Source organism: Nicrophorus vespilloides, unplaced genomic scaffold, assembly GCF_001412225.1.
Source record: "Nicrophorus vespilloides isolate i.1.1-1 unplaced genomic scaffold, Nicve_v1.0, whole genome shotgun sequence".
Taxonomy (NCBI): Eukaryota; Metazoa; Arthropoda; class Insecta; order Coleoptera; family Silphidae; genus Nicrophorus; species Nicrophorus vespilloides.
In genome coordinates this window covers 23,122-39,178 of record NW_017096264.1, presented here as the reverse complement: position 1 = coordinate 39,178, position 16,057 = coordinate 23,122, and the positions used below count along the sequence as shown (strand labels likewise).

General features: G+C 28.1%; 1 protein-coding gene across 1 annotated transcript in view; it reads left to right on the top strand.

The window, feature by feature from the left end:
• Positions 1-3,858: 3,858 nt before the first annotated feature.
• LOC108556462 (sex peptide receptor-like) overlaps positions 3,859-16,057 on the top strand; it is a 25,498-nt gene continuing 13,299 nt past the window's right edge. The window contains exon 1 of the mRNA XM_017912588.1: positions 3,859-4,075. The gene's annotated coding sequence lies outside the window, so the exon portion shown is untranslated. The remainder of the gene's footprint in view (positions 4,076-16,057) is intronic.

The window sequence follows — 16,057 nt, the reverse complement described above, 5'->3', positions numbered from 1 at the left end:
AGAAAATAAAGAAAAAAAGAAAACTTGAATGTTGCTATGGTAACATAATAAACGAGAAAATTTGATAAAGTATTATATAATATGGAGAAAAAAAAATTACACTGAAACATTTTCATTTAATTATATTTTCTTTGATATAATTTAAAATTGGAATTATGAAAATAAACAAAAATAAAGAAAACTTGAATGTTGATATGGTAACACAATAAATGAGATAATTTGATATTGATGTGAACATTTTTTTGTTTTGTTATATTTTTGTTTCACTCGATGTACAAACAATTATGAAAAATGATGGTCGCACTGATGAGGTACTCGAATTAGAGTCGTTATCGATGCTGTGACGTTGATTGGATGGTCCTGCAATCGCCTATGTTACGAGCACGTAATCACCCATAATGCAATCTAATACCTGCATCATGTAATATATAGTGAACACATTTCCACGCAACATATATACACACACACATACACTGATTTTCACTAATATTGTTTAGATTATCTGTACTAGCAGATGCCCAATTTAACATTATTGTTATTAGTTATTGGAAAACCGTTTGGACAACATTCTGTTTTCGCTCGTCAAACGTATCTATTTTCTATATATATATATATAACAAAGCTTTGCGCAGCGAAATCGTAATTAGCATTATTAATAGTTCTGTGGAAAAGCGGCTCAATTCCAGGAATTTCCCTGTTTATTATTGCTTTCCCAATTCACGATTGTTCTGATTTTGATAGATATTAATTAATTAATCAATAATAAAAGCTAATTAAAGAAGGATAAATTACATTTTTTTTTTAATTAAAAACACCTTTCTTAATAATCATTACATTGTTTTATCTATTATATTTATGAAATACATCTTTTTTCTTATAAATCATTGTACTTTTCATAATTAAACTTTTATTTATTCAATATGTTTTGTGGTAAAATGAAACTGAAATTGTAAAATGTATTTTTAGATTAATATGTTGGCCTATTATTTCATTACTGTATAATTTGATTTTGCTGCGTTCATAATTAAAATATTCTCGTCCTGGAAACATCAATATGATTTGCATAGATAAAGCTTCCTTCTAGTTATTACATTATTTATTTTTAGATTAACATTTTGTACGTTTTCATTTTATTTCATTATAAATTTAATTTGTTTCTTGCTTAGTTTAAAATATTTATACTTTGTTTATGCTTTTTGCTTCCAGTTATTCATTTAACATAAAATGTTGTTTGTAAAATATTATATAATATGAATTAAGAAAAAATCGTAGAAATGTACAGCATACATTTTCATTTAATTATATTTTAAATTGGAATTATACTGAGTTTTTTCAGTGCAACAAAAATATCAAGTAGGTGTATATGTAAAACTATATAAATCTTGTACTGTCAGCATTCGCTTAACGTACATTTTACTAATCTTCGTTGCATAATACGAAATATGTTAAAAAAATATAATAATTATCTGACTGAAATACAATTACAATATGTAATTGATTTCGGTATGTATGTATGTTGATAAATTGTACGTTTGTATGAATAATGAGTACGTTTGTGCGAAGACAATCAAATAGATATATAATTTGTTGTAGAACTTATACAGTTAACATTCTCTTAACGTACATAATTAGTTACTAACTTTATCGAAAAAAAAAAATTGTTTGACTAAAATCAAATTGAAATTTGTATTTGTAAATGATAGCCGTTGGTAAAGTGTACTTTCGTATGAATAACGAGTAGGTTTGTACGAAGACAATCAAATATATATGTGAATTATTGTAGAAAATATACAGTTAGCATTCTCTTAACGTGCATTCGACAATACGTACATAATTATTTAATAACTTTATCTAAAAAAACTTAATTGTTTGACTAAAATCAAATTGAATTTTGTATATGTAAACAATGGACGTTCGTAAAGTGTACTTTCCTATGAATAGCGAGTACGTTCGTGCGAACACAATCAAATGTATATGTAAATTGTTGTAGAACATATACAGTTAGCATTCTCTTAACGTGAATTCGATAATACGTACATAATTATTTACTATCTTTATCGAAAAAAAACATAATTGTTTGACTAAAATCAAATTGAAATTTGTATTTGTGAATGATGGCCGTTGGTAAAGACAATCAAATATATATGTAAATTGTTGTATAAAATATAGTCAGCATTCTCTTAACTTGCATTCGATAATACGTACTTAATTTTTTATGGCCGTTGGTAAAGTGTACGTTCGTATGAATAACGAGTACGTTCGTGCGAACACAATCAAATATATATGTAAATTGTTATGAAACATATACAGTGAGCATTATGTTAACGTGCATTTGATAACACGTACATAATTATTTACTATCTTTATGTATAAAAACTTAATTGTTTGACTAAAATCAAATTGAAATTTGTATTTGTAAACAATGGCCCTTGGTAAAGTGTACTTTTGTATGAATAACAAGTACGTTCGTGCGAACACAATCAAATGTATATTTGAATTGTTGTAGAACATATACAGTTAGCATTCTCTTAACGTGCATTCGATAATACGTACATAATTATTTACTAACTTTATCGAAAAAAAAACATAATTGTTTGACTAAAATCAAATTGAAATTTGTATTTGTGAATGTTGGCCGTTGGTAAAGACAATCAAATATATATGTAAATTGTTGTATAAAATATAGTCAGCATTCTCTTAACGTGCATTCGGTAATACGTACTTAATTATTTATGGCCGTTGGTAAAGTGTACGTTCGTATGAATAACGAGTAGGTTTGTACGAAGACAATCAAATATATATGTAAATTGTTAATAACACGTACATAATTATTTACTATCTTTATGTATAAAAACTTAATTGTTTGACTAAAATCAAATTGAAATTTGTATTTGTAAATGGTGGTCGTTGGTAAAGTGTACGTTCGTATGAACAACGAGTACGTTCATGCGAACACAATCAAATTTATATGTGAATTGTTGTAGAACATATAGAGTTAGGATTCTCTTAACGTGCATTCGATAATACGTACTTAATTATTTACTAAGTTTATCTAAAAAAAAACATAATTACTTGACTGGAATCAAATTGAAATTTGTATTTGTAAATGATGGTCATTGGTAAAGTGTACTTTCGTATGAACAACGAGTACGTTCGTATGAAGACAATCATTTGATTGTAATTATTTGTAATAATAACATATAAATAATATTGAGATATGATTATTATCAACTTTCCCAAGTGTACGTTAGTACGAACAAAAATATAAAAAATATATGAATTTATTTCCTCTACGATTAACGAGCTGACAACTGATATATTATAAATAATATAAAGAGTTTTTATTGGTCTATTTGCATCAATCATTGTTGAATTAAACACTGAACATCAAAAACGGAGAACGAAAACAACATCCTACATAAAAAACACAAAAACCGCACAGATTATAACAGACTGCTTGGAGCGATTATATAATATCTGGAACGCCTCAAAATATGCCAAAAAGACAGCTACCCAAATATTATTGTTTTTCCCATTTTTGGAGGATTAATACTTTCAGCTTGTATACTTTTTGAGTGCGTGCGTGTATAAAATATGCTCATGATTAATGCTCTCAGTTTAAACATTTTCGCTCATTCATAATGAAAGGAACACGTAATAATATTAATAATTGCTACCGGTTTGCCTTGAACGAACGGAAGAAAATCATGGAATAAAGTAAATAAATAAATAAAAAATAATGTAAAAACCATCACAAAAGATTTTCCGCAGATTCCATGCGCTGCTTTTGTGTTGATGTGGTCCACCTCCCCCGTTTCCTGTAGGAGTACGCACTTCGTGTACGCCTGGACCAAGTCTGCTCTCGCGCTTTATCATTCAGTTTTGCCACCACTTGGCGACTGGAAGCGTCGCGACGCCTTCTGAAAATTCGCGCCGCGCTTGGCAAATTGAGCGACGCGTGTGAAATGTTTCGTTTTCGTAAAGGACAATTCGAAAAATTGGTTTATATATAAACTACATTGAATCTACAATTTGTGTTGGAAAAGTACATCGATTATTTACTTGTAATTTACTAGTAAGTACAATAATATTATTATATTTATTAGTATTTACAAATGTCCATTATGTAACAATATTAAATAGATCAAATCATATAAGAAAATAAGAAAAAAATGCTATTTTGCAGTTATGTAAAGATTACTGATTTTAAATTGTAAATTTCATGATTTCATAATTATTATTGAAGTTTTTCATAAATGTATTATATATAAATCTTTGTTTTCATAATAAAGTTTATTAAATTTTTAATTTATTACAAAAATGTAATGAATATTTTATATAATCATTATATTTTTAGCATAAATTTTAATATTGATGTTTCATTCTTGAAATATAACGTAAAGAAACAATGTGTTGAAAACGCAAAAGGTAAAATAATTCATAATGGAATAATAAAACAGGAACAACAATTGCTGCGCTTTATAAGAAAATGTATACATTACAAAGAAAAACCTAATTTTTTATTTGAATTATTGGTTTATTTATACGTAGAACAAAAAATATTTTTTTTTTGAAATTGTCAAATATTAATATAAAAGCTTTTATCTAATTATCAACTTTTATAATAAACTTTTTTCTTGCAAGACTATTAGAAAAAATTCAAGAGTTCACAAAATTCGGGCAGAAAGTTAAAGCTGTATGCATATTTTCGGTCCGTTCGTTAAATATTATAATTTCTTAAGAGAAAAACTTTGTAGGAATTAATGAACTTTTAACTGGAAACAAAACTTACGCAGTGTTAAAAGGAATTATTAAGAACTATTTTAATTTATATTTTTAATCCTTTCCAGCCCAGTGATTCCAAATGGAATAATTAATTTTTAAATTCAATTTTGTCTTTCGACGATTAAAGAATTGCTTTTATATTATATTAGATAAAACTAGTAAATAAAACATTGAGTAGAAATAAATAATCAATATAAATTTCAAAAAATGTAAAGTATGAGAAAAGGTGACACGTATACAACAAATGGATTTATTTGATGTAGTACTTTTGGGAATGAAATGGTCCAGAAAAAGAGAGTATATTTCAACATCCCATAAATTTGGATACACTGAATGATGATGAATAATAATAACGTGTGGATCTGTGGAGGCGCCACAAAAAGGTATTTCTCGTTACTACATATTCCTTTTGACAACCTCACAATTCATAAATAAATGTACTTTTTCTATACTGAATAAATCAACAATAAAATAGAAATTATTTGTAAGTGTTTAAATTTAAACTACAAAAGCATGGAATCATGAAGATACAAGAAAGATGTCAGAAGGTCATCGCACAAAATGGTAACTATACAAGTAACTAAAGTTTATTATTAGAATACAAAAAAACAAGAGTTTTATTTCACACCAAAAAAAAACGAACTTTATTATAAATTATGCGTACAAATCATGACTACTAAATCATTGAATCATGAAGTTGCAAGAAAGATGTCAAAAGGTCATTGCACAAAATGGTAACTATATAATTAATTTAAAGTTCATTATTGGAATACAAAAAAAAAAAAGAGTTTTATTTCACACCAAAAAAAAAACGAACTTTGTTATAAATTTTGCGAACAAATCATGACTACTAAATCTTGAAATCATGAAGTTGCAAGAAAGATGTCAAAAGGTCATCGCACAAAATGGTAACTATACAAATAAATTAAAGTTCATTATTTGAATACAAAAAAAAAAGAGTTTTATTTCACACCAAAAAAAAACGAATTTTGTTATAAATTTTGCGTACAAATCATGACTACTAAATCTTGGAATCATAAAGTTGCAAGAAAGATGTCAAAAGGTCATCGCACAAAATGGTAACTATACACGTGATTAAAGTTCATTATTTGAATACAAAAAAACAAGAGTTTTATTTCACACCAAAAAAAAAACGAACTTTGTTATAAATTTTGCGTACAAATCATGACTACTAAATCTTGAAATCATGAAGTTGCAAGAAAGATGTCAAAAGGTCATCGCACAAAATGGTAACTATACAATTAAATTAAAGTTCATTATTTGAATACAAAAAGAGTTTTATTTCACACCAAAAAAATCCGAACTTTGTTATAAATTTTGCGTAGAAATCATGAAACGTTTCAAAATTATCTTAATCAAAGTTTTATAATGATATAGAATATTGTTTAAATTAGATAAAATCAAAATTGTAATTCATTTTTTTTGTTAATTGTAATAAAATAGTATTATTTAGGTTTTTCTGAAATTACATGAAATAATTTGTTAAATAAAACGCACGAAACAGAGATAAAAAAAATTGGATAAGTATTATACAAACAGATAATATCAAAATGCAATTTAGATTTGGCTTTGCCGCATTACGAAGGATTTCAGTAAATTGAATTTCCGTGATGTAAAATAAAAGGAGAAAAGAGTATAATTGCAGTCCATTTATTAAATGTTCAATTACTCTCCTCTGTTGTTAACTCTTTATTTTATTTCATCCTGCATTTTCTCCAACTCCATTAAACTTAAAAAGATTCAATTACCGAAACTCACTTCAAGTTCACTTTGCGAAATGTCGAGACGAATTCCATTTTATTATAAATACATTAACAAACGGAAGGACAATAAAGACATTTGTCTGAAGATAGAGAAAAAAAAATATTATATGTAAGAAGTTTTGAAAGATATTAAGATCTAATTAACAATTGTATTATTATGTAAATTATTTAATTAATTATGAATAATTTTTTTGTAAACAAAATAATTTTTCAATTTGACTACAACAATAAAGCTATGCAATCGCGAAACCTCACACATCTATCCGCTGGTAAAACTTCCATCCGACCATTCGCCAATACTTGTGATACTGTCTTCGGAAATTCTGAAACGGAATAGACAATCAACCCTGAGTACAAACAGAAGCAACTGTGACCAATTCAGAGGATACCTTGAGACAGTGTTAAGGATGGATATTAGGCTGAAGTCGGAGGAAGACTTGGAAAATGCCGTCGAAGATCTCACCCGATCCATACAAGCAGCTGCATGAACCTCTACACCTTCACCATCATCCAACCAAACCAGCTACAAAGATCCAGAAAACGTACGTAACTTCGTAAAAGAGAAACAAAGGCTGATGAAGATTTGACAAACCACCCACCATACGCCTGAATAGAGCCAGGAACTCAGGAACTTATTGGAGAGCCAGAGCAGCGAGGATCTGCACGAGAATCTTGGTGGTTTGTCTTCTACTGGAACTAACAAAAACTCACTATAGATGGCGACCAAGCATACGAAACAACCAAAACAGAGAGTGTCTTCTCTTCGACAACCAGATGGACGAGGAGTGATAAGGAGAAGGCGGAGGTGTTAGCCGACCATCTAACAAACGTGTTCCAACCTTTCCCGGCAGGACTTGCAGACTCATCCAATCCTGGAAAACCAACGGACGTGGCGTCTTCATATAGACCAATTAGCCTCCTGCTGGTCCTGTCTAAACTGCTCGAGAAGCTATTGCTGCAAAGATTGAAGCCCTGGCTGTTGGATAGTCATCTCATTCTGGACCACCAGTTCGGATTCCGTGAGCGACATAGCACTGTGGAACAGATGCATCGTGTGGTGGTTGTGATCTGCAAAGGTCTTGAGGAGAAGAGGTTCTGCTCTGCCGCTTTCCTCGACATCTTACAGGCGTTTCACCGAGTTTAGCATAGAAGATTGCTATATAAATTTAAAAGTGTCTCCCAGATTAAAAATACGTCATATTCAAATCATACTTCCAGGTCAAGCACAAGGACGAAGTGACCTCGCTACGCCCAATCCTCTCAGATGTCCTCTTCTGGACCCTTACTCTATTTGATATTCACGACTGATCTACCAACTTTTTTTCTATTGAAATATTTCATTCACTTACTAATAAATATGTGAAGCAATGGAGCAAATCTGGAGGGAATAACTGAAGAAATATGATTTTTCCCTTTATTTCTTTCCTCTATTAAATTTTGTATGAATCCTTGCGCCGTTTTTCAAGCCATATTTTATTTATGATTAAAGTAATTTCTATGTTTTGCTCCAAATCGTATTTCCACACTATAATTAGATTATAAAAAAAACCTTTCACAACAACATTGAATTCAATATATCCAATGTAAATAATGCATTTATGTATTTACAATTCAATCAACATTTTTTATACAGGGATTCCCATCTTTACGAATTAATTCATTTTTTTAATGGAAATTTTGCAAGAAGAAAATGTTTATTACATCTTTTATTTACAATTTTTGCACATACATATTTAAAACTTGAAATATTTCATTGCACAATGATTCAGTTTAATACAAGAATTTCATTCCTTTATTTTTTATACTTTTTACAACTCTAAGAAAATGTAATGTGAATTCTTAAATTTGTAATTAAAATGTACACAAAATTTAATTCAAAACCTCTTACAAAGGAAACCCACAATAAAAACGTGCTTATTTTTGTATTTATTTCTTAGAGCTTTACACTCGAGCGCAATTTTCGTCTAGCCTTTTAACTGCAACAGTATTCACAATTAGTTAATTATAAAACGAATTTCGTTATGAACCGACGCAAAAATCCCTTTTTGCATCAAAGCCCTTTGTTTCTTTCGTTCAAGTGCAAACTACAAAGAAGAATCACAAAACGAACTTTGCACTTCCTCAGCAAACGCAGTGAATAAATTTAACTTGACGTGAATTCGAGAAAAAGAAACAGTTACAGCTTTAGTATTTCTATAGGAAAATGCATTTGCTATTCCGGATTTAGATTTTGTATATAGAAATGATTTGTTTTATGGTGGGATTAGGATCATCATAAAATTGATAACCAAAATAATGTTTTCCCATAAAGTTTATTTATTTTTATGATAATATAGGTTTTCCTATTAGAAGATAAAAATATGCTAAAACGTAGAAAGCGATCATTACATCAATAAAGTTAATATAGTGATTGAAAAAGTTGAAATCCTATTCATATTTTTATGAGTTACAGATCGACGCTGATGGTCGTAAAACTTTTAATGTAATAATATTTCATTCAATTGAATTCTATAAAATTGTATAATTTTATTTAGTTTGGAAATCTGAGCTTTAATCGTTTTATGCTTACGACATCCAAGTTTATGGATTTATGAATACGAGCGTATGAAAAACGAGGTATGAAACTAGAGGAATCGCGTCTCCGAGGATGTATTACATAAGCGATTTATTAAAAAGATGGAACGTATACACATCTACAACGTTACGGAATATCTTCAGTGCTGCTGCTGTTGTATCATGTTCTATAGTCTAGTAGTTGGATGGAGACGAGTATAGCTAGAGAGATGAGATTTCGTAAAGTATTAAGATGATGCGAAGACTTGAGATTTAATTTGAAAACGATTATTAAAGCAAATGGAAAAGATACGAATAAAAAAATTTCTTCATACAAATTTTTATATGAACTCACAATTCAATTCTGCTTTACAATTAGTTGAAAATATAATTTCATAAACTAAAATAACCGTAATTTTGAGCAGATTTTTATCGTCTAATTAAAAGAAATATATTTATAATTTAATCAATTAATTTAGGAATTAATTACTTTTGTTTTTAATGGAAATTTAGCGTCTTTTATCTACAAGAAAAATTCAATCTAATACAAGAAAAATATAGAAATTATTTCGTTTTTTTTTTTAATTTTCTACGTAGCAAATGGAAAAGATACGAATAAAAAACATGTTTTTATATAAACTAAATTGTGTGGATTTCTACTTTACAATTAATTGAAAATATAGTTTCACAAACTAAGAGGATAACAGTCATTTTGAGCAGAAATTTATTGTCCAATTAAAAGAAATTTCCTTCAGTTTCTGAGACTGTAGCAGATATTAATTGGATATTTTGAGATTTATATAATACTTCTTTAGTAATCATCAAATATTGAGAGCAATTTTCAAGCTGAACGCGGAAGATATACAACAATGAATATCTGGAGGCGGACGCGAACATCTTTTCATTAGTGTGGGATTAAATGGACGTAGAGTAAAGGAAGGTTTAGTTTTATTTATCGCTTTTCTCTTCTGCTCTAATTGCTCCTCTTCCATCTAATAACGTCCATGTGGTGTGTTTATATTATTTCTTAAAAACGCAATTTATAAATCGATAAACATTGTATGAAATTAAATTTCAGCAAACGCTAAATTTATACTTAAGTTTCAGGAATCTGCATCAAATTATTGTATTTTATATGTATAATATCCAGTTTTGAGTCAAAATCCTTGTTTCAAATAAAAAATCGTTTTTGAATTATCCAAATCTCACATGGAAATTTGCTTTTCCCTTCTGTTTTAACTGCTACTATTCCGTGGAAAGCAGTCCAAATCTCACGTGAAAATTCGTTTTTCCCTTCTGTTTTAATTGTTCCTCTTTCATCTAATGTAGACTAATAACATCCATGTAATTCGTTTGTACTATTTCCTAAAAACGCAATTTTTAAATCGATAATTGTTACACAATTACCTACTATAAATATGGAATTGGTAAGCAAAAAAAACTGAAATAAACTTTCAGCAAACTCCAAATTTATACCTAATTTTCAGGAATTTGCATCAAATTATTGTATTTTATATGTATAATTTTATGAAAATAGAAAAGTATGCAATAGAAAACATCAAGATTTGAGCCAAAATCCATTTTTTTTTCAAACAAAAAATCTTTTTGAAATTATCCAAATCTCACGTGGAAATTCGATTTTCTCTTTTGTTTTAACTGCTCCTCTTCCACCCAATGTAGTCTAATAAGATCTATGTGATTCGTTTGTACTATTTCCTAAAAACGCAATTTTTAAATAGATAATCGTTACACAATTACCTAATATAAATATGGAATTAGTAAGTAATTAGAAATTAACTTTCACCAAACTCCAAATTTATACCTAATTTTCAGGAATTTACATAAAAATATCATTTTTTATTTTATCTGTATAATTTTATGAAAATAGAACAATATGCAATAGAAAACATCAAGTTTTGAGCCAAAGTCCTTAGTTTTTTTTTCAACAAAAAATCGTTTTTAAATTATCCAAATCTTATAACTATAATAGTCATAGTATATGGAAAGTTAAATTTTATCCATTAGTTTCGTAATATTAAATTAATTTTATTAAGATAATTGGTTTGAAACCGCACTAATCGAGGAATTTCAAACAAAATTTTGTATTCAATAAACAGAAAAATAAAATTTTGTGTACTAATTATACAGAATTTATTTTTAATTAAAATTTTGTCTGTTTTTACATTTTAAACCGTAAATCCGCACTGATTGAATCCAATTAATAGTTAAAAAAAATAAAGATTTAATTTAATAATTAAGAAAACAAATTTTGTACTGCATATTTTAATTGTTTATTAACTATAAATTACTTTCATTAATAGTAGATTATAATCATATCCTAGACTACTCACGAATTCAGGAATTTAATTAATTAATTCCAATTCACGTTTACGTAACTCGACTACATGTTACTCCTTATTTGCACATGCACTTACACTACATACATTAGTAAATGAATCCCACTCAAACATCATGTTAATTCATAGTTTTTAGCTGCAAATCTTAAGTTAATTTGATTACAAAATCAGCAATATTAACAAATAAAATGCGTTTTTTCATTCTAAGGTTAATTATTTTTTGTTTGTTTATAGAATAGAACTTTATGAATTATGTTTGTATTAAAATATAAAAGTATTATATTAATTAATAGTAATTTAAATCCGGTGGCAATCGCAAGCCCGACAACTGAAATACCGTCAATCAAATTCCCGACTTTCGAAATCCCGACTGTATCGAAATCCCGACTATATCAAAATTCCGAAAATATTAAAATCATGACAACTATAATCCCGACTGTATCAAAATCCCGACTATATCGAAAACATCTACAATAACATTTTTAATGTTCGAACGTCGGGATTTCAATAGACGGTCTTTCGGTTGTCGGGCTTACGATATATACCCTTTAAATCATCTTCGAGATCATCCTTAAATTTAGGAAAAAATCGTTATTTTTATTACACAAAGATGTATAGATTACGTAACTTATTGGCATTTTTTCGAAGGTGATAAAAATTTAGTGAATAGTTAACATTAATTTCTCTAATATATTTGAAGATTTATATTTATTTGTTTGATCTATCTACACCGAAAGATGTATATTTAAGTGAAGGAATGGGCTTCTTTCCCGGCTTATGTAAGAAGAAAAATAGAAGTTTCAGAATGTCTTTGTGCGAGTGGGCGAAAGGGATGTGAGTGCAGTTCAAACAGACGGATATGTGTGGCTTACACAGATATTAAATCAGCAACGATCTGTGGTTACCAAAGTAAATACTTCGACGTAGGCAGTGGACATAACAAGACTCAAAGCCACGGAAATAAACTAAATGGAATCCATGGAAACCAAAAACAATGATATACGTCTCTACAAAGACGTTCTTTCCCTTGAGAATTTCATAAATTTAAAGTGAAATTTAATAATTTATTTAATTAATTAAAGATTGTTCTAAAAAATTTATAATAATTGTACAATAGATTTAAGAGATTTTGAATATTATTTAAATAATTTAATTTACTTTGTTTTAACTTTGGAATAATTAAAATATTTCTCACCAAAATCTTAATGATTCTCTATATCACTGGTTTTCAAACTTTCACTCCCATGTCTTAAAAAAAACACGTGTATGAAACACCTGCGTTTTACAGCTGTAAAGATAGGAAAAACCTGTACTGTACAACTGTATTTTAAATGTAGCTACAAAAATAGGAAACATCTGCTTCTTAATTGTAGTTAAAAAGATAAGAAAACACCTGCGTTTTAGTTGCAGCTGCAAAGATAAGAAAACACCTGCGTATTAATTGAACACCTGCGAAATAAAAGTGTTTTAGTTGCAGCTGCAAAGATAAGAAAACACCTGCGTTTTAGTTGCAGCTGCAAAGATAAGAAAACACCTGCGTTTAGTTGCAGCTGCAAAGATAAGAAAACACCTGCGTTTTAGTTGCAGCTGCAAAGATAAGAAAACACCTGCGTTTAGATGCAGGTGCAAAGATAAGAAGAGTGACGATGAGAAGAGAAGTCCCGGATTGCGCGCCTGTTACATCATTTTTTAAACTTGTGTACACATATTTTGTGTATTTTTGAATATATTTCACTATACGAGTAAAAATCCGGAAATTTTGGAACGAATTAAACTCGTTAAGCGAGGTTGTACTGCATTTACAAGTTTGTCTATGTTGAATGGTGGATGCGCCGGGAATTGTACTATTTTTAAGTTATCAATTATTATCATATCGACTATTATTCAATTAATTAACTTTTTTTAATTATAGTTTTTAAGCAGAACATTTACTTAATTTACTTTAAGACATTCATAAGGCTAGATATCAATGTAAGATGATAGATTGGTTTAAAAATAATAAAAAAAAAAATTACAGAATATTAATAATACTTTGAATATAATTATATTATTTTTTTATACAATTTCTACTAATTTCAATATTATATAAATTGTAATTCATGTGAAAATAATGAAATATTTATATATTCTATAAAAAAAGTAATAAAAATTCGAATATTTTGGAAAATTATTACCTTATATGCTTACAAAATCGTGAATTATTACGATTAATCAGCGACACCTACGACGAGACAGCTGCAACTGCGACTCTCAAACGTTATAACAATCACACCTGCATAGTTACGTAAACGCCCGATTTAAAACACGATGAATCAGCTGCACCTGCGACTCTCAAATGTTTAAACAATTACACCTGCATAGTTACGAAAACGCCCGATCTAAAACACGATGAATCACCTGCACCTGCGAATCTCAAATATTGTAACAATTCTAAATATGCAACTATATTCTGTATTTCTCTAAAACCCAAATTTAAATTATCAACACAAATGTTAATTATAATTTCTATTAATTAAAATAATTATATATTAGATTAAACATTAACAATCTTCATTTATTAAATAAACAACGATTTTTTATTAGAGAAATTGTAATTATTTGATATTTCTGCAAACTGAAATGTAATTAGTAACTATCAATTAGGTTTTGTTTTGTTAGTGTAAAAGGGATGCTGATACATTTCATATGCACGTGGCGTATAGAAGGAAAGGAAATTTCGCCTGAAGCAATTTATTTTGCATCGAAAGTTAAATTCATTACATGTACACCTCCAACCAATCGAATTGGTAGGGGAACGAAAGTTTATTCCCAGCAGTATGGATTAAAATGGGATCGGGAACTAATTAACTTTTTTCCCTGGTATTATCTTTTACGTGATACGCCTGAATATTTCATTAATAAAAAGCCGTCGGGGACATACAAAAAAAATAAAGAGGAAAGTACGCGTTCGTTAATCGTAATCATGGCAAATATTACATGTTTTTATTTTCCCCATTACATTTCCAAACATCCTAACCAAATATCATCTCATCTCTGCACAAATCTCAAGTTTTCTTTTATTTTTGTTTCGAAGAAAGAATAGTTTATAATAGATGAAGTCATTCAAGGTTTTATTTATTATTCTCAAGCATTCTTTTCTTTGAGGAAAAACTAACAGTTTATAAGTGATTTCAAATTATGTAATAAAAATCGACGTTGGCTCAAAACTTGGTGTTTTTTATTGCGTACTTATAATATAGATTATATAGATAAAATACAATAAATGATATTTTTATGTAGGTATATGAAAATTGAAAATTAGGTATACTTTGGAGTTTGCTGAAAGTAAATTTCAGTTTTTTTTATATGTTTTTTATAATGGATGGAGTAATTCAAGATTTTATTTATTATTCTCAAGCATTATTTTCTTTGAACAAAAACTTACAGTTTATAAGTGATTTCAAATTATGTAATAGAAATCGATGTTTCTAAGTTTGTTGACAAAAAAAAGTAATTACTTTCATCTATTTTCATATTATTCATTGGCCCCAATTAGTTTTTACTTGATAATGATACAAAATCAAGGAATTTGGAATAGTTTTATATAAAAATATAATTTGTCCTTTAGAAATTGTTAGTTTTTCTTGTAATTTATGTAATAAAATTAACGATTAACATCAATTAATTAATTGTCAGTAAATTTAACTATGATAGACAAAAATTTCATAAAATAAATATTTTTATTCATTATAAATTTATTTATATTTCATCACACACATGCAATATTGGAATTTCTTAAATATTATTATTCATAACAAATCTGTATGTTTTTGTTCACATTTACGTGCCTTGAAAATAGCTTTTCAAAACAATCTGAAAGATATTATAGATTCAAAAATAGAACTGTCAAATATGTCAAAAAATTGTTGACATTTACATCTGACATTATAAACATAAATATTTTTTAATACATTTTGTTATATAATAATTTTAGCAGATTCATTGGATTGGAAACAATTAAACAAAATTAAAGTAATTTAATTAAGCGAATGAAATTAGGTTAAAATAAAGGTACACAATTATGAGGAAGATCGAATTTCGATCATTACCTTGACGTTATTTTCAAAACGTTGATTAATTTGAGGATGAGCAGTGTTTGTTTGAGTTTTCTGATCTAATTTAAGAAACTTCCCATTGATAATATATGAACTTATTTTTAACATATTTTTCACATTCATAATTTAAATTTATTACCATTATTTCTAATAATATAGTAGATTTTCTATGAAAATACTGAGATTTATCCTATTTTTATAATACTGTGGTCATTAAAGCCTTTTCTTGATTGTTAATCGTATTTGGAAGAGGAGATACAAGTCGCCCCAGTTGTTGATTGTGTTTACACTGAATTCCTGAAGTTTCTATTAAGTTGAGCTCTCCTTTGAGTTCAACATGATGCAATTATGGGATTTGCATTCATTGCTGAGAACATGTATTCATTTTAGTTACACCTGCAAACATAAGAAAACACCTGCAAATATAAGAAAACACCTGCGGATTAATTAAACACCTGCGAAATAAAAGTCTTTTAGTTGCAGC